The sequence below is a fragment of the Talpa occidentalis genome, unplaced genomic scaffold (genome assembly GCF_014898055.3).
Source record: "Talpa occidentalis isolate TD23 unplaced genomic scaffold, MPIMG_talOcc4v2.1 talOcc4.5, whole genome shotgun sequence".
NCBI classification, from domain to species: domain Eukaryota; kingdom Metazoa; phylum Chordata; class Mammalia; order Eulipotyphla; family Talpidae; genus Talpa; species Talpa occidentalis.
In genome coordinates, this window is record NW_023604861.1 from 38,778,561 (window position 1) to 38,801,312 (window position 22,752).

Consider the following 22,752-nt stretch of genomic DNA (forward strand, 5'->3'; position numbering starts at 1 on the left):
CTCACAGCAGCACAGATGTATGTGCCACACATTTAATGGGATTTTTTCCCAGTGCTCTGCACCCAGTGGGCGCTCAAATATTTTGTCAGTGTCAGTGATGACATTATGAGAGGGTACGTTTTTCCTAATGGTATTCCACTTGGTTGCAAATTTCAAAATTTCTAATAGGACCCAATAAGATAAATTTAACAGTAATAATTTAAATAAAAATTCTATTCAACTAATTAAAATTATTTTACACAAGATCTTAAAACTTTATAGACACAGAAAATTCAATTCACCATATCTTACTTTCCAGAGTGAAAAACAAAATATAATAAAAATCAAACTGCAAAAATATCAGACTGTGAAATGCTGAATTAGTCCTGCTTCTTACCTCAGCAGTAACTCTATTTTAGGATGACTTTCAGCAGACTTCTCATTTGTCCCTTCATTCATTCATTCAGTCAAGAAACATTTGACTATATCAGGCATGGTCCTAGACTTTTGACTGCAGCAGTAAACAAAACACACAGATTCCAGCCCTTACAGAACTTATATCCAAATTGGAGTCAGAAAATAAATAAAAAATAATAAATGAATTCGATATCATGTGCTCTTTAAAATAAAAGAAGTGCTCTTGAAAAAGTAAAGCTAGATATGGAGAACTAGGAGTATGTGAAGGGTTTGGATGTGGATTTCAGCTGAGAAGGTGACAGTGAGCAAAACATGAAGTTGGTAAGGCAATGAGCCACACAAGAATCTGGAAGAAGAGTGACCCTAGTACAAAAGCTCAGAGAGAAGCATGCTGCTGCCTTCCAGAAACAGTAAGGATTCCAGCAGGACTGTAGCAGAAAAAGTGAGACATGGGGATAGGGGTTGCTGTCAGAAAGTGTGAAGTGGGTAGAAGAGGGCCTAACCTGTAGGGCCATAACAGGCCATAACAACAACATTTTTTTGAACTTTTATATTTGTGTTTATTTTTCATTTAACTTTAAAACACTACTGTAGTTGAATATTAAAAAAAATTGCAAGTAGTGAGCATATTGATAATAGTCCTTCACTCATTTACTACTGCATATAAAATGCCAGCAGTGAGGGGGGCCAGCAGTCATGGCCCCATGAAGAGGTCTGAACACCCTAGGAAGATGTTCACTGTCCCCAGAAGCTTCTCCATTGTAATGGCATCACCTTTCCTGGTTTGGATCAAAATCCACCAGTTCTACCTGGTCCGTTTCATCAGTCTCTTCTAATTCCTTCCTCTCAGGTAAGAGTTTTTTCAGCAAAGAGAGTTTATCAAGAGAAAGAAAGTCACTCTCAGGAAAGTTTAGTTTAAAAGCGCTGATTAGGCAATAGGCAACCCTTTTCATATGGTCTACAACAAATTGGCATGCCCTCATTTAGCACTTGGTATCCCCATCCTTGACATTGTGACCTTGATGAGAGGTGATTACTATGGTTCAGTTGTCAAGAATAGATACTGGCTTTTAAATGCCACACAATGCTTCAACCAGTTGTATATGCATCCACATGAAAAGGTCTTGCCTAATAAAAACAGCATCATCCTTCTGATCTAACACAATGATAATATGTCCTGGCTTCAGTCCTGGTTCTTGGTCCCCCTTACCGTGGAATGTTATCTTCTGGCCATTCTTTAAAACCTTTAAGAACTTCTAGAATGTTCTCTCGAACTATCTTCCCTCCAAGCAGCTTTTACATCTATCTTTAGAAATGAACCATTCCCCCTGGCCTTGGCATTCCAAGCGCACAGACTGAATTTTCTGAACCATTCCAGATCCTATCTGATGAATTCTTATTTGCATTCTGTGCCTGGGCAATTGGCACAGCACTCTACTGCTCTTTTCTTACCACCTCAGCCTTCATATTTGTCACAAATCCCATTTTTTTGCAGAGCTAGCTTTTTTGTTGCACCACTATATGTCCTTTAAGGTTACTGAAAGTTGATGCACAAACATTTTTACTTCTCCTTTCTCTCTGCATGCTTCCTCCTTCTCCAAAAAACATATCAAAGATGTCCATGGGAAACCAAAACCAACACCTGCACCACCTTTTTTAATGGCTTGTTCTCCTTCTTTGCCATATAAATCCCTCTTCTTTGTATCAGAGAGCACTTCATAAGCTTGAGAAATCTGTTTAAACTCACCTTAATTTGGATTCTTATCAGGGTGATGCATCAAGGTCTGTTTCCTGTAAGCCTTTTTCAGTTCTTCCTGGGTGACATTGGGTTTGACTCCCAAAACATAGTGATTTCTTTCACCATTTTTAAAGTCAGTGAGTGGGCTGAGGCCAGAAAGAGCACATTTCTATGTCTCTGCCTCTCACCAAACATTCAGTAAAGTTCCATAATAATGACTTTTGCTCTACTTTATGTGAGATGGAAGCCACTGACAGGTTGGAGTGGAGAAGAGGCAGGATCTTACTTTTATTCTAAAAGCATTCCATTCTGGTTGGGGTGTGAAGATCAGATTATAAAGGAATTTGGGGGAGGGGGCAGGGAATTAAGAATACAAATAGCTGTGAAGTAACAAAAAATAAATAAATTAGAAGTTACTATGTGAAAAAAAAAAGGAATAGAAAAAGGAAGCACAATTTAGGATGCCTTTAGAGCTGCACAGACAGAGAGTGGTGACTGAATAGGGAGCTAGATGTGGCGATAGTGAGAAGTGGCCAGATTCTGCAGATATTTTACGTGTAGACTCTATGGGATATACTGCTAGATTAGATACAGGATACAAAAGAAAAAGAATAATGACTCAGGTATGGGGCCTAAGAATGTATTGTCAAATAAAACCAGTTACTCAGTTTTCTCAACAATGGGGGGGGGGGCGGTGCAGAGATCGACTTGGCTTTATAATGGCACATAGGACCATCCAATGGCCAAGCAACAACAGCCAGGATGTCCTTCCTTGCTCAGTACCCTATCCCAGAGAAGGCACCAGAGCTGCTTTCTCTGTTCCTCTTCCTTGCTGTCCTGCTTATAAACCCATAGCAAGAATGCCCTAGACTTAAAGACTGTCATGTATATCCAGATTTAGTATTTCTTTTTTTTCATGGTATCATTTGTCCTCATCTTCCTTCTTCAAGCTTCCATAGTGTTCAAGGTTCTGATCTTGTGGGAGTTATACCAAATGTACTGTTCATAGTTTTAGAAATGCTGATGCAATTTCCCTTCAACTTTCAATTCTATAAACAGAATGGGTTAAACTCAAGTTTCATGGATTAAGGAAATTTCATAAATTTTTCGGAACAAAACTGGCTTAGTAGGTAGTATATCAGTTACAATCCAACCTAGTCCAGTTCATATTTGCTCTTTTTATAGAAGGCACCTCATTAAATCACTGTCTAGTCCGTAACTGGCTTTATTGGGACATAAATTCATTTCACTAAACCAATAAATGTTAATTCTTCACCCCGGAGATTCTAGTTGGTCTAGTTTTATCCTGCTCAAGCTCCTGAGGCTGCCATCAATTACTCATGTTTGGGTTTATATGTCATTATGGAATCACTTTAGCTAGAACTAACGGGAAGTGAAAGGACAATAAAGCTAAGCCTCATTCCAAAGAGAATATACAGAAGAGGGCATTCACCTGAACCCCATTATTCTTTTCTATAAATTAAAATATCCTGGCATTCTGCAGTAGCAATCCATTACATTTAGATTCTGTTCAAAAGCTGGGGCAGGCGAGCGGAGGGTACTAATGAAGGCAGCTGAGGGTCCAGAGAGGCAGGCTGCCTGGAATCTGAAAGTTTAGACTTAAGACCTGCTTCACAGTGACAAAGCGTGCGACTTTCAGCAGGTCTCTAATGTCACAGAAACTCAGTCTCCTCATCTGCAAATCAAGAACAACAACACTAGTTTGGCAAACTGAGGAAGAAGCTCATGAGATGGCTGGGAGTGGCGGTGGAAGAGGAGGAGCATGTAGTTCAGAGACGCCTACTCTTCGATTCTCCATTATGAACCAGGTTGCTGGGGCAAACTGCTTGCCCCAGCAGCCTTTCATTGTGGTCTTGAACGAGTGATTTAACCTCTCTGAACTTCAATTTTACCATTTGAAAAATGGAGCTGATCATATCTATCCTCCATTTTACCCTCACAAGGTACACAGATACAGATCATCTCTGCAAAGTTTTAGCATCTGACCCAGAAATGGGGTCAATTCTAGAAGAATATAATACCAGTGAAGCAGGGTTCCCATTTTTAAAAACAAAGGCATTATCTCTCCAACCAAATGTTCTTTCATATGATGGAAGGTTTCTCTTTAAAGCCGTCAGCTCTTTTTTTCCCTCACATAGAAAATGGCTTCCTCTCTCAGAACCATATATAACTTCAGAAGCAAAGGGGAGGAAAGAGCAGAGTTGGCAAAAAGTAGAGGTGAATTGAATGCCTGTACATCCCATTCAGGATAAACTGCCCTTGGTGTAAAACAGTCAGTAACATTTTACAAGGAAAAGTGTGGATAAATGACTTCAGTCCCAGGACAGTGCTCCTGATGGCTTTTTATAAACCATGCACGCTGCCCGGGTGCGTCTGTGCCTGTGCTCCCTCCCCCCTCCAGAGAGGAAGCAGGGCTTCAAGCCAGCCATGCCAACAGTGCCAGCAGGCTCTGCCCAGACCTCGCTCCATCTGCAGGCCAGAGAGCCTCATGTTAGCACCAGCTCCTTCCCAGGGCTGGAGCAAGTCCTACAGCCAGACTTAGACCTGGAAAGATGGAGAGCCTCACTGCTAGGCCCATGCTGGGCACTGAGCAAAGGAGGAGCCACAGGATGAAATGGAAGATGCATGGGCTCTGGAGTCACGCTGAGTTCTGTCCTTTACAATCAGTGTGACCTTGAACCATTTTGTACTTCTATAAAATGGAGATTTATAAAACCTACCATATAGGTTGTTGGAAGGATAAAGGACTGTGAACATTTTCAATGCCCTTAGTGCAGAAGTGAAATTCAGTATATTATTATCTTCCCCCCTACTTACTGGAGTTAACTCATTTAGTCTTCACCAGGATACTGCCAAGTAATGAGGAATCTGTAAATAAGGAAACTGAGGCTTGAAGTGACCTGCTGAATAGCCACCTTTCTGTCTCCAACTCTATACTCATCGAATCACATAAGTGGTTAAAAAAATAGACATAAAATATTAAATGAGTTTCAGGTATAGAACATAATGATTTAATATTTGTACAGATTACCAAATGATCACTACAATAAGTCTAGTGATCATCTGTCACCATAAATAATCATAATTTTTTATGACGAAAATTTCTATGATCTCTTTTAACAGCCTTCTAAAATACAATATAGTATTATCAACTATAATGACCAGGATGCACATAACAGCCCCTTGACTTATTTATAACTGGAAGTTAGTACATTTTAACCTGTTTCACCTATTTCACCTGCCCCTGGTCCTATTGCCTCTGGCCACCACCATTATGTTCTCTATGTCTATGAGTTAGAAGCAGAATAGGTTGTTGTTTAGTTTTTAATACTCCACATATAAGTGGAATATAATATTTGTCTTTCTTTTTCTAACTTATTTCACTGAGCATAATCCCCGAAAGTTCCATCCATGTTGTCACAAATGGTAAGAATTTCTCTTCTTTAATAGCTGAATAATATTCTACTATATATTTATACAAAATTTTCTTCATCTACTCACCAACTGATGGACACAGAGGTTGCTTCCATATCTTGATTATTGTGTAAGTAATACTGCAATGAATGTGGAGAATCATATATTTGCTAACTAGTATTGATATTTTCACTTTCTTCAGATAAACACCTGTGTGGAACCGCTAGATCATATGGTAGCTCTATTTTCAACTATTTGAGAAACCTCCACACTGTTTCCCATGGTGGCTGCACCAATTTAAATTTCCTTCTTTCCATATCCTCACCAGAACTTATTATTTCTTATCTCTTTGATAACAGTCATTTAAACAGGTGTGAGGTGGTATCTCATTGTGGTTTTGATTTGCATTTCCCTGATTAGTGAAGTTGACCAACTTTTCATGTAACTGTTGGCCATCTGTATATCCTTGGAAAATAAGCCTATTTCAACCTTTGTTTTATTCTGTTTGTTTTTGCTACTGAGTTATATAAGTTTTGTGTGTATTTTGGAATATTAACTCCTTGCCAAATAGATGATTTGCACATAGTTTCTCCCATTCAATAAGTTGTTTTTTTCCTTTTGTTGGTGATTCCCTCTGCTGTGCAGAAGCCTCTTTATCTAATAAAGAAACTGAGACTTACAAAAGTGAATGTGTTAAATGCCTTTCCCAACTTTCTCAGATCCAGGTCAGGGTTACCTGTTTCCAGTTGAATGCTCTTTGCATTAGCCCATAATCTCAGAGATCTTCATTTCACATATAAAGAACGTGAAGCCCCAAAAAAGACAGTAACTTACTCATGGCCATACTTTAAATTTTAAAAACAGACCATGAGCTATTTCAGTATATTTTCAGTATATCTATATATTCAGTATATTTTTCAGAATTTCAGAATACTCTAATGCATCTTGGTGCTCTAAGAGCTCTCAGCCTATAATTTACAGCTGATTCATTGAGAGTCTTCTATGTATCAGACACAGTTCCTGCTCTCATGGAATTAAGAGTCAAGTGGGAGAAGTCCATAGGTAAGAACACTTAAGTGGCAAGTGCTACCAAAAGAACAGGAAGGAACACCTGGGAAGGACACAAGCTCTAAGATAAAGGATAAGCAAGAGCTGGTCAAACAAAATGAAGGCAGTGTCTGGGAAGCAGAAGCAAGGTGTTGACAGTGAGATATTTAGAGAATATAACCTATTAAGAGAATTGAGCATAAGGGGGATACAAAGAAAAACTATGCTACAAAGGTAAGCCAGCTAATTAAGACCTTGCAAATTGCTTAAAGAGTTTGAACTCCATGCTGTGAAAAGCAATTGTTGCTTGTTATACAATGAACTACTGGGCATGCTGCTAAGAGCATAAGATCAGTATTGACATCTTAGTCTGGTAGAATATACTTTTGGTTTCCCATCAGCACAAATTCCCAAGATTAACAAGTAGAAGGAAAGGAGTACAACTATACATAATGTATCTTGATTTCAGTAAGTCATTTCAATAATCCTTCTTGATTTCCCTGTAAACAAGATGGCGAATCACCCTAGTCCTATTATGTGAATGAACAGCAGACTGCACATTTTAATTGAAGGCATTGATTACAGGACTGGTGTTATACTTAAGAGAAGTCTTTAGCAGCATGCCACAAAACCCTCTGCATGATCCCTATCTGATGAGCATAATTCAAGACTTTGAGGAGGAAATGGAAGACTGTTTATCAAAAGTGAAGATGATGCCACAATAAAAGGAATATATGGCATCAGAAAAAAATTCTAGAAACATCAGTCATTTACATAAAATTAATGTAGCAAGGATAAATATAAAATCCTGATTTAGATTCAAGCACTTGTGACAATATGAGAAATAACTTGATAGCGGTTATTGTGGAAAAAAAGTATTTTCATTAATACTACATGATAAGATTGTTAAACAATAAAAACGGACAAACGTAATTCCTTATTGGAAGTGGAAAAGTACTGGAAGTAGAAAAACTGAACAAATGAATATATTTCAAGGTTAGTGAGGTCTGAGGTGTGGTGGTCCAAGTATGAGTCACGAACAGAATTTGTTTGAATCACTGAGTCACCCCTGCCCACCTCCACAGCGATGTCTCACATACACTCCCATAAACAGTGTCCTCTGAAACCTTGCCTCCTGTTCCTAATGATGGTGTAACTTCTGAGAATATGCAATACAGGAGGTTGCTGGGAAGTCTCCTGCATTTCCACATTTTACCCCATTAATCTGGTTGACAAAGCAGCTTGGGCTACTGTCCTCAAAATCTTAGAGAAAACTATAGGTCCAACCCTTTCTAATTCCTAACATCCTTCCACAAAGCTCTTTCCTAAGAGTCCATTATCCTGACAAGCTGAAGCTTATCAACATATTTTTATATTAGGTATGTTTCTTCCTGTGGCCCCTTGATCCCACATGTAACTAAACCAAATGTGTCTGCTAGTCCAGGCTTCCAGACATGCTGGACTGGTCTGATGCTCCATCTCAGGGATTTGCCCATCATATATGACTTCTCCACAGTACGACTCTGCCAAGATACAAAGAGGTCATATGTTTTAAGAAATGGCTGAGGGACTAGAGTCTGTGTCTTGAAAAAGGATTAGTGCAACTATAGTATTTGTCTTTAAACATCTGAGTGGTCATCCTATGGGGGAAAAGTAAGAAGCATTTTTTTTTTTTTTGGCATTCCAACACAAATGACTAGGTCTAAATGTGTAAGATGCAATGAAACATATTTTGGTTCTGGTAAGGCAGAGTTTCCTCAGCATCAAAGCCATTCATAAATGAAATAAGCTGCCTAGAAAAGTAATGGCTTCTCAGGCACTGAAGTTGTTCCCAGCATATTCTCGAAGGTCACAGGGTAGAAGTGTTGCAGAAAATATTCTTGCTTTGGTGGGAAATTAAACCAGATGTTGGACTCTTTCCAGATCTACAGTTGTGTAAGCTGCTGGATCTTTGTTTAGACGCTGGGGTGCTCTGTGGCTGCCTTGTAAGTGCATGAGTCCCTGAATAGCAAAGTCAGAGAAGAAAATGCAGGAAACTTGAGTTGTTATCTAGGCTACCCCCTGATTTTATTACATGAAATGGATGAGACTCTGAAACATTATTTCCCTAGATAAACTATTCTAGTTTATATCCCTTATTAGAAAGATTTCCATTTTCTCCCTCCTAAATCTCTAGACCTAACTTTTAAACCCATTCCTTTTGGCTTGATGCTCATTGAATATGAAGAACAATCACTCATGTCTCTCATTATACCAATTCATATAACTAAAGCTGTATTGCGTAAGGTTTCTCTCCTTTAAGCTCAGAAATTCCAGTTCATTTCCTACTCTTCTTAAGACTTTGTTCTAATGATCACTTCCCCAAGTTGCTCAGAACTTATAATGACTCCCTGTTTTCTATAACAGTACTTCCCAAAATGTGTTCCATGGAACATTAGTTAATTGGGTTTTTTGCAAGTGCTCTATGATCAAATAAATTTGGAACATTCCAGTCTCAGGAGTTAATCAGACTCGTCACAGGTCTCAATATGCATTATAAGTCTACTAAACTGTGATACAGTATGCAGCATCTCCCAAATTTATGTCTCTCTTGAGCTATCTGAAGAGCTTCCTATTGCGCAGAGTTCTGTGTGGGAAGTGCGTCTCTCTAAAAAATGATGTCTAAAACCTATCCACCCCACATTGCTCTCCATCTTAAAGCCATCTCCTAGCCACATAAGCAAGTGTCCCTTCCCTTCCTTACAGGAAATCTCCCCATTCAGACTTACCTCACAGTCCCACCTTCCCCATACCACTTCAGCTAGCCCTCTCCTCAAATCTAAGGCAGATCCCCCCAAACCTACATCCCAGCTTGAGCTAAAATGGTGTAATTGAAAGATTATGAGAGATGAAGGTGTCCGAAATCTCAATCAAGACCACCCTTCAAGAGAAAGATGAGACAGCCAAGAATTGAAAGGTTGGCTTGCCAAGTCTCAGAGCAAAACAGAGAAAGAACTAGAACTGAAACTCCCTGTTGTGTGCTCTTTAGGCTATACCAATGGGCTAAATACAGGAAAAGGTATGTTCTTTCAATTTGCTCCAAGCTTCCCAAACAGAGTCTGTTGAAAGTCTGTGTTTTTTTCAAAGTTCACAAGATACCCTGACACTCTATTAAGTTTGGGAACCACAACATTCACATAGCACCATCACATAGCACCAAAAGCAGGATCCTAGGTGTCATCATCGAACCTGGTCGCTGCTCCCAATGCACTGATTAGTCCAGGGAATTAATTCATCTGACTCTCTGTTCCACATTGGAATAGAAGAGTCCATTGGATCAGTTAACCTCTGAAATCCATTTTAGCCATCTGATTCTGTCATTTCTAAGTGCTACCTTACTTCTGCCTAGCATTTACCCAAATATCCTAGCTGGCACTATTCTCTCCTGCTCCTGAACATTTGCATAATTTTTATTAAGAATGAAATTATTATACATATAAAATATTCCATCTTATAACAATATTTCTGGAGTGTCTCTAATGTAGCAGGTGCTTAACAAATATTGCTAATGCTTACAACAATCTTAAAGATATTAATATCCTGTTTTAATATAAAGAAACTAGATATCTACAATGTGAATTAAAATTTTCAAGGTTATACCATTTTTCAGCTATGGAACTGGATTTCTAAGCCAGCTCTGCCCAATTTCAGATGCTGTGCTCTGTCCACAATGCCCTGCTGCTTGTAATGTGAATCATGTTTCCTCATTAAAGGTATAAACTCTCCTCATCATGTAGCCTCTACAACACCAGCACCTAGATGAGCATCAAGTAGGCACTCAATAAACATTTGCTGGCGTGATTCACAGATTGACTCTCTCCTTCTACCTGGAGCACAGACCACATCCTTTCCACATTGTAAAAAAAAAAAAGTGCTAAGCTCAGAGCCCATCTGCAAGTTTTCTGTTAGCTCAGAGTGGAAAATTACATCTGTGTCGACCGCACCTGTAGACTGAAGCTTAATTAATAGGCTTATCTTGGATAGAATGAGTCAAAGATACAGTACCTCATGCAAAAGACACCAGGGAACATGTTGACTTGCAGGGGGCATGTTTCATTTTCTTGTTTTATACTATTAAAACCATGTTAATGAAAATGTATTATTAGTAGTAATAATAATAAAGATGAAAATCCTCCTTCTCCTGATCTCTTACAAATGTTGTTTTTCATTTTGAATCCTAAATCCTCCAGGGAGAACAGGGAGGGAGTGTCACAAATCCAGATAATGATCTTGGGTATTACACTGTTCATTTGGAGTTCTGATTTAGCTAAGCTGACAGATGTTGGAGAAAAACATGTCTAGCCTGAAAACTCTCTGGTGGCCGCCCAGCTGTGGCTGCAAAGAGGAGAGAGGTTTCTCCATCAGAGCTTCACATTCATTTAAATTCAGGATTTGACATGCAGAATAGCCCTGTTCTAAAGGTAGAAGTTGAAGCAAAGTGATATTAGAACTGACTCTTCAGTCTGATGCTTTGGGGACCAACAGACGTCTAACCACCCAGCTCATTCAAAGTCCTTGAAATAACTGTGGTGGTTGTGCCTGGCTGTCTTGACAAAACTGCCTGCCTTATTATCCAGTTACCATTACACACACACACACACAAAAAGCACTTTTGTATGAGCCACCATCACTTGAACTGCCTTTGTTTTCTCCCCAGAGCAGTTTAGAAGAGGGGAATATTTAATTCACCTTTAAATGATACCGATTTCCCTAATGACAGTTTGAACTCATGTGTTTTCCACAATAAATAGGAGAAGGCACCCTGGGGAAAAACCCAGTCCAGAGAGAGAGACACATCAGCCTAAAGGGTGACCTTTGATGTCCTTGGGCCTTAAGTTTTTCCACCTGAGAAAAAATTTTAAAGATATTTTGATCTCAAAAGAGAAAATCTGCTAATTAAATATAAGGCAAAAGGACAGCTCCTTCCCATCAACAATCAAAGGATGTCAGGGGTGGGCCTCACTGCTTCAGAGAGCAGGGGCTGATGGTGACTTTGCAAGAGGTATCTCTCTGGGCTCTAAACCCCAAATAAACAAATGAGCCTGCATTTCCGAATGTTGTAGCATAAATTCATGACACCTAAATAGGCAAAGTGTTTTCTGAGAAGCACAAGTCTTCCTGTAATGCAGAATAAATGGCTTTGAGCACTGGATGCTAATTTTCACCACACTGAAGGTTGCAGGAAGGTACTTATAAGCACAGGTAAACTAATGTATAGGAAAAAAAGATATCAATAGCTAATTTGTCACTGTAAATGAGACCTAAACACAGGTCTCTTAGAAATACAAGGGTTCTAAACAATCTTTTAGAAATACTAGTCTCCTCACACTGAAATGCTCTCCCCAAATAAATAAAACTCCTTCACAAACAGGGTTTAAAAGGAGAATTTTAATGAAAGAAGAATAAGTTAGAAGTCAATGATGCCACCGGGAAAGAAGGACTGGAAAAAAGATCCCAGAACCCCAACCCTCACAACTGGGTCATTACCAAGCTCTTGAGGATACACTTTTGAACTGCTATTTTCTTCTCAGACTCGGGGCCCTAGCTGTGTTCTGAACTATTTTAAGTCAGTCATCCCATTTAGATGACATTAGCAAACTCATTGTACCAGCATCAGCTCTGCTATCATCTCATCAAAATTCACCTGTGTGTTGATACAAAATAGGAGAGCATAGGTATTACTCCAGGGTCAATTGTCCATGAGAATGCCTAGAATTTGCATTTTTTATAACGACTTTTTAAAAAAGGCTTCAAAGTCATCAGAAGAAGGTATCTACTCTACAATGGCCCCACAGGATGCTTACAAGGAAAGGGAGAGAGAGCACAATTGCTCCTTCCCTCTAGCTTTATGAACTGGGACACGAAGATTCCTAAGCAGAGAACTCATGTATCTTGCTCTAGGTCAACGATTCCTCAAGGTCAGCTCCTTCCTTCCCTCCTTTATTCAACAAACATTTGTGGAGCATTTTCTCTGTGTCATGTTCTAGAAATAAATGGATGATGAGATCTCTGTCCCTCCCCCAGAGGGGCAACCAGGCTAGTGGGAGGAACAGAGAGATCATCACTTGGAGGCAGTGAAGCTACAACTGAGAAGTATACAAGAGATACTGCAGTACAGGGAAGAGAGCACATATTTATGTGGAGGGGTACAGAATCCAGAGTAGGACCTAAATGTTTAACAAAATGCCCTAGTTGTCCATCTCCTACACCAGCAGTTCTCAGCCCTAGCTGAGTATTGGAATCACCTGGGGAGCTTTTCCAAATACTAGTGTCCAGGTCTTCCTGGCACTAGTTCATTAAATCAGGGTCTCTGATATAAGGACATGTTAAGGTTGGGATGTGTGTGTCCCCCTAAAATTCATGTTAAAATCCTAACCCCAAATGTGATAGTAGTAGGAGGTGGGGCCTTTGGGAGGTAACTAGGTCATAAGGGTAAGGAATTCATGAATGGAATTAGTGCCCTTTTGAGAAGAAACAGGATAGCACTTCTCTTCTTCCCTCCCAAAACCTCTCTTTCTGCCACATAAGAAGACAACTAGAAGACACCCATCTGAAAACCAGGGAGTGGGCCTTTATATTCCTGTTATAGCAACCCAAGCTAAGACAGGAAATAAAACATTCATCTTTTTTGAACACTTCTCAGGAAATGAGACTGTCGTAAATTGATGGAGAACCACCATATAAGACTAGGCCAAGACTATCTCCACAAAAGCCCTTAGCTACTAACGCAGTTTTAAAGATTGGAACTGGAGAGGATTATTTTCAGTGAGATAAGTCAGGAGGAGAAAGAGGAATACCAGATTATTTCATTCACATGTGGAATATAGAGAAATAAAACAAAAGAACTGCAGAATTGAGACTATATTGGGGGGTATGTGAGGGTGGGAATAAAGGAGGCAGGGTGCCCAATGGACTATGTGCCTTGGTGGAGGGCATGGTGTAGTGACATACATCTGAGGAAGTGTGAGCCTATTCTCCTAAATCAACATATATATTGTGTTGTAAACCAATGTTACCTCAATAATAAATAATAATAAAATAATAATGCAGTATTATTTATCTTTTTATGTGTACCTACCAACTGACCTTCTAGGTCATCTGCCCCTTCAGGATAGGAACCAGGACTTCTAACTCTTCCACACATCTATCAATTCCCAAGAGACCAAGTACATCATAGTTACAAAAAAGTACTCAAGGACCACATCCATTTCAATGAAGAAGATAACAAAATGAGGCTTGAACTTGTCCATAAATGTCTTATGTTCACAACTCAAAAACTGAAGTTGTGCCAATACCACAATGAAATATAACAGGTAGTTTTAGTTCAGCTGGATCAGAAAGATGTGTATGATTAAATCCAAAGACAATGATTGACTTGATGACCAGCCACCATCTGCTAATGAGTTTTTCCTCGGGAAAAGTGGAAAATAAAAATGTTGCCCAAGATGGCACAGTGCCATTATCAGAGGGCAAAAGATCTCAATTCCAGTGAAATGGAATTTTTTTTTTTTAAAGCAAGTTGACAGCATCCAGCTCTCAGCTGGCAATCAATGGGTATAGAAGGAAATGAATTTAGGCTTTTGTTGGATTAACTGCTGGCCTTGTAAAACGGAAGCCACTAGGAAGCTGTGCCAACTTTAGGGTCCACTAAATCACTCAGAAGTTTCCACTGGAAAAGTCTCCCTGACAATGGTTGTCTGGAGCAGCAGAACAAATTGGGGGCTGCTGGCTGAAGCCTATCTGATGAGATGCTGTTCAGTCAGGTGCCCACGCCAGCTCACTTCTCCTATGCCCAAGACATAGTGGAACTTTTCTGACTGAACTAAATCCTCCAAGCCTCATTAAATCACGCTTTAGTACCACATTGTTCGGCCATCACCGCTCCCAGTGTTGTATGTCAAACCTGTCCCTTCACCGTCTCGGATAATAAAATGTTTTATGGTTTTGCTGGATGATTGCTCCGAGTCCCTTTTATTTTCAAAATGGCACATAATAAATACCCCTGTGGAGGAAAGACTGATTTGATGGAAAACACTGCACTGGGTAGAGCCAAAAGTAATCAGGCTCACCCAGAAAAGACAGCACAGCTGTGGGGGTTCTGAAGCTCTGTCATTTGCAAATGTTTCCTCATCCATTCATGAAAAGCACAACTAGCAGGATATGGCTCTATAGCCCCAAATAAGTGGCCTGTGACAGTCACTCCAGCTGATTTGGTCCCCCAACTGGTCCAAGCATGCTGCAATGACCAACCCTCAAGTCAACCAAAGACACCTTGCAGAAAGACCCAATGGACACCTACGTGCCCTGCTAAAGGGGAAATGCCAGCTCACAGTCACATTAGGAAGATCAGGGAGCACCAATACATCTATATCTTCCCTTCCCTGAAGACTAATCCTGTGAATCTCATTTTATTGTCTAATAACTGCCATTTCCTCCCAATAAGTCCAACTTAGCTTATAAAGCAGGTGCCTGTTATCAATCAATAACACATATAGCGTTCCGGTTCAAGTTCAATCTGATATTTTGATATTTCAGTTTTAACTTTTTTTTAGTTCACTTAAAAAAAATGACACTTTGATGAACTTTAAAAAATTAGCATTTTGCCTCAGTGTTGGGTTCTGAAATGGATGTGATATATGTTCCATTTCAGCTCTGAAGCTTTTTTTAAGTGACTATATACAGGTTCTTTATCTGGGATATCATCACAATTATGAATCACATCTTCAATAACATGATCACTGCTAGTAAATTTTGCTCATAATTAGGCAAAAGTTAACACAGCTCCCTGAATTAAAGTTTACAAATGGATGTCTCTAGTTGTCTAGGTGTTTAAATAATTTTTGAGTATTATTATTATTTAGAACTGTGAAACCACCTTTAAGATTACTTAGAAACAGATGGTTATCTAAAGAGCTGTCTGCTTTGCTTCCTAATATAAATGCAAACGTCAAACATCTTTGAAGGGTGAACAGATGCATTTATTCATGGTCACTAATGGCCATCTTTAATCAATGACACCATCTTTAAAAGGAAAAAAATGAGTCCAGTTTGTCTTATAAGTAGAAGGTAATTCATTAACAAGGTTCCTCTTCCCAGCCAGGACATAAGCCAGTTACTGGTAAAATGTACTTTCTTTGCCAAGGTTCTATCAATCAAATGAAAGCAAGAATTTCTTTGTCTGAAGTCTCATCTTCAATATGAAAACCTTCTTAAGAGTGAAAGAGGCTTTTCTCTAGTAAAACCAGCCAGTGGCAGCACAATGGGTAGTGGTGGGTGCACGACTACTTGAGCTGCTGACTTTGACTGCAGATTACTGCAACGAAGAAGCCAGCTCACTAGTAGTCAGCCCCAGGTCCCACATGCTGTTGGCTACACAGGGTGATGTATATACACCAAGCAACCATCACCTCAGTGAAGAGGTAAACATACCTCTTCAGGAAGTTTTCAAGGCTCTTTCAGGAAATTAAAAAAAAAAATCCCCTAGATGTTGTTGTATAATAAAAGGCAAGAGAGAAGCCCATATATCCCAAGACACTGGAAGCCTTGCAAGTCTCCCTAGTGCTACAACCATCTCCCCCAGTGTTGAGAGGAGGGGATGGTCACGTAACTCAAAGATAAATGTCCCAATTTTTTTCATTGCACACTCAAGTCATAAACATTTCTGGGTATGCACTCCTAATAATTTTACATTTATTAATTTATAAATCAAACCAAAATCATTTGCAACTATGTTAACATACATGCATTTTAAAAGTTACACATGAAATAAACATTTTATCAGGATGAGTAAAAACAAAGTACAAGAATCCTGTTTCTGATGACAAAGCAGCTATCTCAATCAATCTTTCCTGGGCAAAACAACTAAAGATGGTAGATTTGTATTTTTAAATATATGTAAATGTGAAGATGAACTGGCAAGAAAATAGCAAATTTTTAGAGGCCAAAAACTAACTGAAAGATGTAACCAGAGGAAGTAAATAGAGCATGGAGGCAGCTTCCACCTGACAGTATTTGCTTAATCTGGCAAATATAAGCTTCAGCTTCCACAGCCTTGCAAATTGAAGGGTACAGGAGAGAAGTACTAGGACCTCTCAAAATGTGGAGAGCCTGATGTCACACTCTGCTGGATAAAGCCTGGACCCCAAAGGGGTATACTCTACATGTAGGGATATAATAGAAGTAAGCTCACCCCTTCTCTTAGGAGCTGGCAGAGTAATTTTCATGTTTTAAACCATGGTAAGAAGTAGAGAAAGGTCCCTTCAAAATTTGTAAGGAGCAGCTGACCCTCACACAGTTTTTCAGACCAAGTTCACCACACCTTAAGACAAGACCAAACAAAGGATTCTCTGGAAGAACTCATCCTCAATTCAGGCCTCAAAGAATTTCAACTGTTAAATAAATAGGATTCTAAGGCATAAGGAAAAAATCACAAATGCATAAGGAAACAAAGCAGTCTGAGCAAGAGTCTACAGAAACAATTATTGACAGAATCAGTCATGGAAAAACTGGAATTCCTGAAATAATAAAACACAGGCTACAAAATAAGAAGATCTAAAATATATAAGGAAGGATTAAAAATATGTGTAAGAAAGGAAACTAAGTTACCAAACTTACTTGAATTGGGAGGAATGGGTGTAGAACTTTTAGAGATGAAAATTGCATTTGAAACTAAAACTCTGGGGACAGCTATACCAGCTTATCACATAGCTAATAAAATAATTAATAATGAAGAAATGTTCGGGAATTACCTGAAACTCAAGGCAGAGAGAAAAATACATCAGCAACATTAAGGGTCAGAGAAGAAAGAGCGACAGGTCTGTCATGTGTCTAATCAGAGTTGCAGAAGACAAGAGTAAATGAGAAGGATGAATGAGCAGACATTAATAAAGACAAAACAGTTAAGAATTTTCCAGAGTCGATGAAAGACATCAGCCTGAGATGAAAGATATTAAGGAATGCCATGTAGTAGGGTAAATTAAAAATATGAAAATCCATGTGTAGACATATCATCATGAAACTGAAGAACAATGAAAAAAAGAGAGATGAGAAAATTGATATGTAGCCTACAAAGGAACAACCATTAAACCGACAATATGACTTCTCGACAGTATTCAGAAGACAACAGGATGACACGGAAATGTACTTTTAAAAGAAATGACAAGAAATCTAGAATTGTATATCAGCAAAATATCTTTCAAGATAAAGGTGATATTGGGCCTCCCTCGTGGCGCAAGGGGTTAAGACGCAACCTATGAGGCTATCCGCAGCCACTGCAGCACGAGTTCGATCCCCTGGCCAGGGAGCCACACACATGGCATAGCAGACCTCTCCTGACTTGCCCGCTGCTCCCCTCAGCAGTTGTACTTCACTTGATCCACTTGTTCTGTTCCCCACTCTGCCTTGGGTGAATCCTCTCACTCCCCCCACCACGCCTCTGGCCTGTACCCCAGTTCTTGTATGTATAAATAAATAAATCTCTAAAAAAAAAAAAGACAAATGTGATATTTTCAGCCAAAAAAGAATTTCCACAACACACACTCACAAAAATAAATCCTGAGGGCTATATTTCTATTAGGGATGGAGGGGCATTATCTTGGAGGAAATATTTAGATGGAGGAAAAAATAGCAAATATGAGGTTAACTCTGAACACATGCAATATAAAATAAATGTGCTGCCTGAAGAGCAAAGAGAGAGAGAGCCTGGGTACCTCATATCTTAGAATACTTCAGTCTTTGCTCACCTCTTTGGACTGTTTTTCTCCAAAGTAATGTGAGGAAGGGAGGGGGAGCTTAGGGTTTAATTTATATACAGTATGATACACACAGACATCTTAAATGTTCATTGCGACGATCTGACAATTATATGCAATCATATAACCACCACCCAAACCAGATGCAGAGTATTTCCATCACCTCAGAAAGTTTCCTCACATCCTGTCTCAATCAATTCCCCTTCCCAAAGGCAACCACTATTTCTATTTCTGATGTCTATAACCCTAAGTAAGTATTACCTATTCCCTAAATTCATATAAACGGAATTACAAAATTTATTGTTTTGTGTTCTGATTCTTTGCTCAATGTAATGTTTTCAAATTCCTCCATGCTATGTATCAGTAGCATGTCCTTTTCAATGCTACTGTATAGTAGATCACATTATATGTATATAGGATAGTGACACATTATATGAATATAAAAACACAAGCTTATATCTTCACATGCTGAAGGACATTTGGGTGATTTCCAGTTTGGAATTATCATAAGTAGGTTTCTACAAAGATTCTTATGTAAGATTTTGGGGGGCACACATTTTCTCTTGGGTGAGTATATACAAATGGAATTCCTCAGGTCATATGGTAAGTGTGAGTTTATGAATATATTATTTCCAGTTTTTTTTAAGTTATTGTCTTATTACACTGCTACAGCAATGTAACAGGTGCCCTAAAACTTCATGTTGTCATCTTTTTTAAAAAAATTTTAGCCATTCTAGACATCAGTTTTAATTTTCACTTCCCTGATGATAATGATACGAAGAACATTTTGTGTGCTTATTAGCTACTATACCTTCTTTTCTGAAATATTTGTTCATGTATTTTGCCCATTTTTATTGGGCTGTTTCTCTTTATTATTGACTGGTAGTAGTTCTTTGTATGCTCTAAATATGGGTGCTTTGTCAAATATAGGTAGTCTGATGAAAAGGACTTTTATTTTGATATGGTTAAAATCAGTGTATTTTTGAGACCTGTCAAGAAATCTTTGCCTACTCCAAGGTTGCAAGGCAATTTTCCCATTTTTCTCTACAAGTTTTATGGTTCTTTTATAAAAAGAAACTTGATCCATCATGAATTAATTTTTGTAGCTAATGTGAGTAAGGGGTTAACTTTTCTTCCCATGCAAATGTCCAGTTATTCCAACATCATTTGTTGAAAACACTTTCCTTTGCCCCACTGAATTGTATTAGTGCCTTTATTAAAAATCAGTTGACCATATACATGTAGATCTATTTCTTAACTCTATTCAACTATCCCTACACCAATATAATACTAATCTTACATTAATGCTAAACTGTCTTGATTATTATAGTTTTATTGAAACCATGTATACAAATCCTCTAGCTGTTTTTCTTCTTCAAGATTGTTTTGACCCTTGTGGATTTTCTGCATGTCCATAAAATTTATAGATTCAATCTTGGCATTTCTTCAAAAATATATGCTGGGATTTAGATTGTGATCTCACTAAATCAATTTGGAGAGAATGTATAGCTTAACACTATTTAGTAATCCAATCCATTAATATTCTTGTTTTTAAGATTTATTTATTTATGCATACAAGAACTGGGGTACAGGCCAGAGGTGTGGGGGGTGAGAGGATTCACCAGAGACAGAGTGGGGAACGAACAGGCAGATGTACTGAAATACACTGCTGAGGGGAGCAGCGGGAGAGTCAGGAGAGGTCTGCTGTGCCATGTGTGTAGCTCCCTGGCCAGGGGATTAAATTTGTGCTGCAGAGGCTGCGGATAGCATCATAGGTTGCATCTTAACCCCTTGCGCCACCAGGGAGGCCCTAATCCATTAATATTCTACCTGGACTTTTTTTAAGCCATTTCTGCTCATTTAAGATTTATGCATTCAGTCTACACTAATTCTGACTACTACATCAATAAAGAAGTAGAGTAACTAATTTCCAGATCTTAAAGACGGGAAGTGAAAAAAGAATTTTTTATTTGAACCAAAGATCAAATAAGAGAATGGGGTGGGGGATGGAGAGAGGAAAAAAGAAAGAGATGAAGGGAGAAGGGAAAAAGGAATGGGGAAAAGAGGGAGAGTAGGGAAAAAGTCATCACTGAAAGTATAAAAGAAGATAAGAATGTAGTGGAAACAGGGCCTCCCCGGTGGCGCAGCGGTTGAGTGCTGGGCTGTGAAGCTGTCCGCAGCCTCTGCAGCGCCAGTTCGATCCCCAGCTGCTGGGCGAGGGTCCCACCTGGCGCGTAGACCTCTCCAGACACCCGCTGCTCCCCTCAGCAGTTTATTTCGTCGGTCTGCCTGTTCTGTTCCCAGATCTGGCTCTGGTGAATTTCCTCACCCTCCCATGCTTCTGACTGTACCCAGTGCTTGTATAAATGAATAAATAAATGAATAAATAAATAAATCTAAAAAAAAAAGAATGTAGTGGAAATAGAGCCAACTCATTATAAGTATGAATCCGCAAACCGTATGGCAAACAGAAAGTGTTTCTGATTCCCTTCACCCCAAACAATCAAAGAGAAACTATAGAATCAAGAGGGAAAAGTGGATATCAAAAACTAACCAAAAACAAGAGACACTCTCAGAAGATGGAAGTATGACTTCTGTTGTGTCAGAGGGTGCGTGGGAAGGCAAGTGGCAGTTGCATGCAGCTGGGAATAGTCAGAGCTAGACCTAAAGTATAGATTGATGGAAAGATTTTTAAATTCTACCTTTGCCTTCTCTCCACAACCTCCTTGAGATAACTCTGCTTATCTCTTCACTATAGAAATCAATGAAAATAGCCCCCACTACAGGTTCCAAAGTCCAAGAAGTAAAATCAGGGTTATGCCTTGCTAGGTCAGTAGTTGAGGAAAAGAGGGTAACTGGCCATTCGCCCTCAAGTCTTAACTCCCCCATAGCTTGCCTTCTCCTCCAAAGTCCCAGAACTGGAAGCTAGCCCATGAGGGCTGCACTTTCAGTGATATTTTTGCCTCCACTTTAAAGACATACAGTGACCAGAACTGTTTCTTGGTACAGTACCGTGAGAGTAAAAAAGGGGTGTAGGGTGTCACTCACAGCTCGTGGAGAACTCAGATTCTCCTCACTGGCTGCCTCCCTCCCATCTCTCTAAAATTCAACAGAATGACAAACTGGAGTCTGACCATCAGCCCTTTCCAATAGATACTACTGGGCACTGAAACAGTACAAATATCTCCAAAGAATTCAACATACATGCATAGCAGCTGAAGTAGAAGTATTAGATCTAGTTTGAAAGAAGCTCAATGAACATATTAAGAAGATAAAAGACATATTAGCCCCTTGAAACAAGAATAGGAATCCATTTAAAAGGAGGAAATATTATGCATAAAAGTATAAAATTTGAGAGAACAAGATAATAAAATATAATTGCTATAACTAAAGAAAGAATTATAAACATGTTTCATGCTGACAAATGCTCAAGGAAGCAACAGCCAAGATGCAAAGATAAAAACATAAAAAAGGAAAAACAAAACACATGGAGGATAGAAGTAGAGGTACCAATATATACAGGTAATAGAAATTACAAGAATTAAGACTCTTAAAATATATGTTTTAAGAATAACTTAGTGGGGCCTCCCTGGTGGCACAAGGGTTAAGACGCAACCTATAAAGCAATCGGCAGCCACTGCAGCACGAGTTCCATTCCCGGTCAGGGAGCAACCCACATGTCACAGCAGACCTCTCCTGACTCTCCCACTGCTCCCCTCAAGAGTGTATTTCCATTGATCTGCCTGTTCTGTTCCCCACTCCATCTCTGGTGAATCCTCTCAACCCTCACACCTCTGGCCTGTACCCCAGCTCTTGTATGCATAAATAAATAAATCTTAAAAAAAATAAGTAACTCAGATTGAAAGAACTCATACATCAACAAATAGGGAAGATAAAATTCCATGTTTTAGAGAAATTTAAGAATATTAAAGACAAGGGGGATATTCTACAGCATTCCAGAGTTCTACAGATTCCAAAATTCTACAGATCCAGAGATTACTTCTTAAGAAATAAGAATCAACCACAATGAGATCATCTCATACCTATTTGGAAGGCAGTCACAAAAATAGAATAGAGATAACCAGTATTAAAAGGGTGTGTAGAAAAGAGAACCCTTGTACACTGTTGATGGGATTTTAAATTGATGCAGCCTCTATGAAAAAAAATATAAATGTTCCTTAAAATATTAAAAATAAAGCTAACACATGACCTAGCAATTCCACTTCTGGGTAAATATCTAAAGGAAATGAAAACATGATGTCAAAGAGATTTGCACTCCTTGTTCATTGTAGTGTTGGACACAACAGTCAAGATATGGAAACATGCAAAACATCCATCAACAGAGAT

General features: G+C 39.0%; 1 pseudogene; it reads right to left on the bottom strand.

Annotated features, from left to right (window-relative positions):
• Positions 1-1,166: 1,166 nt before the first annotated feature.
• The window catches only part of LOC119258505 (dnaJ homolog subfamily A member 1-like), a 71,844-nt pseudogene continuing 50,258 nt past the window's right edge, over positions 1,167-22,752 (bottom strand).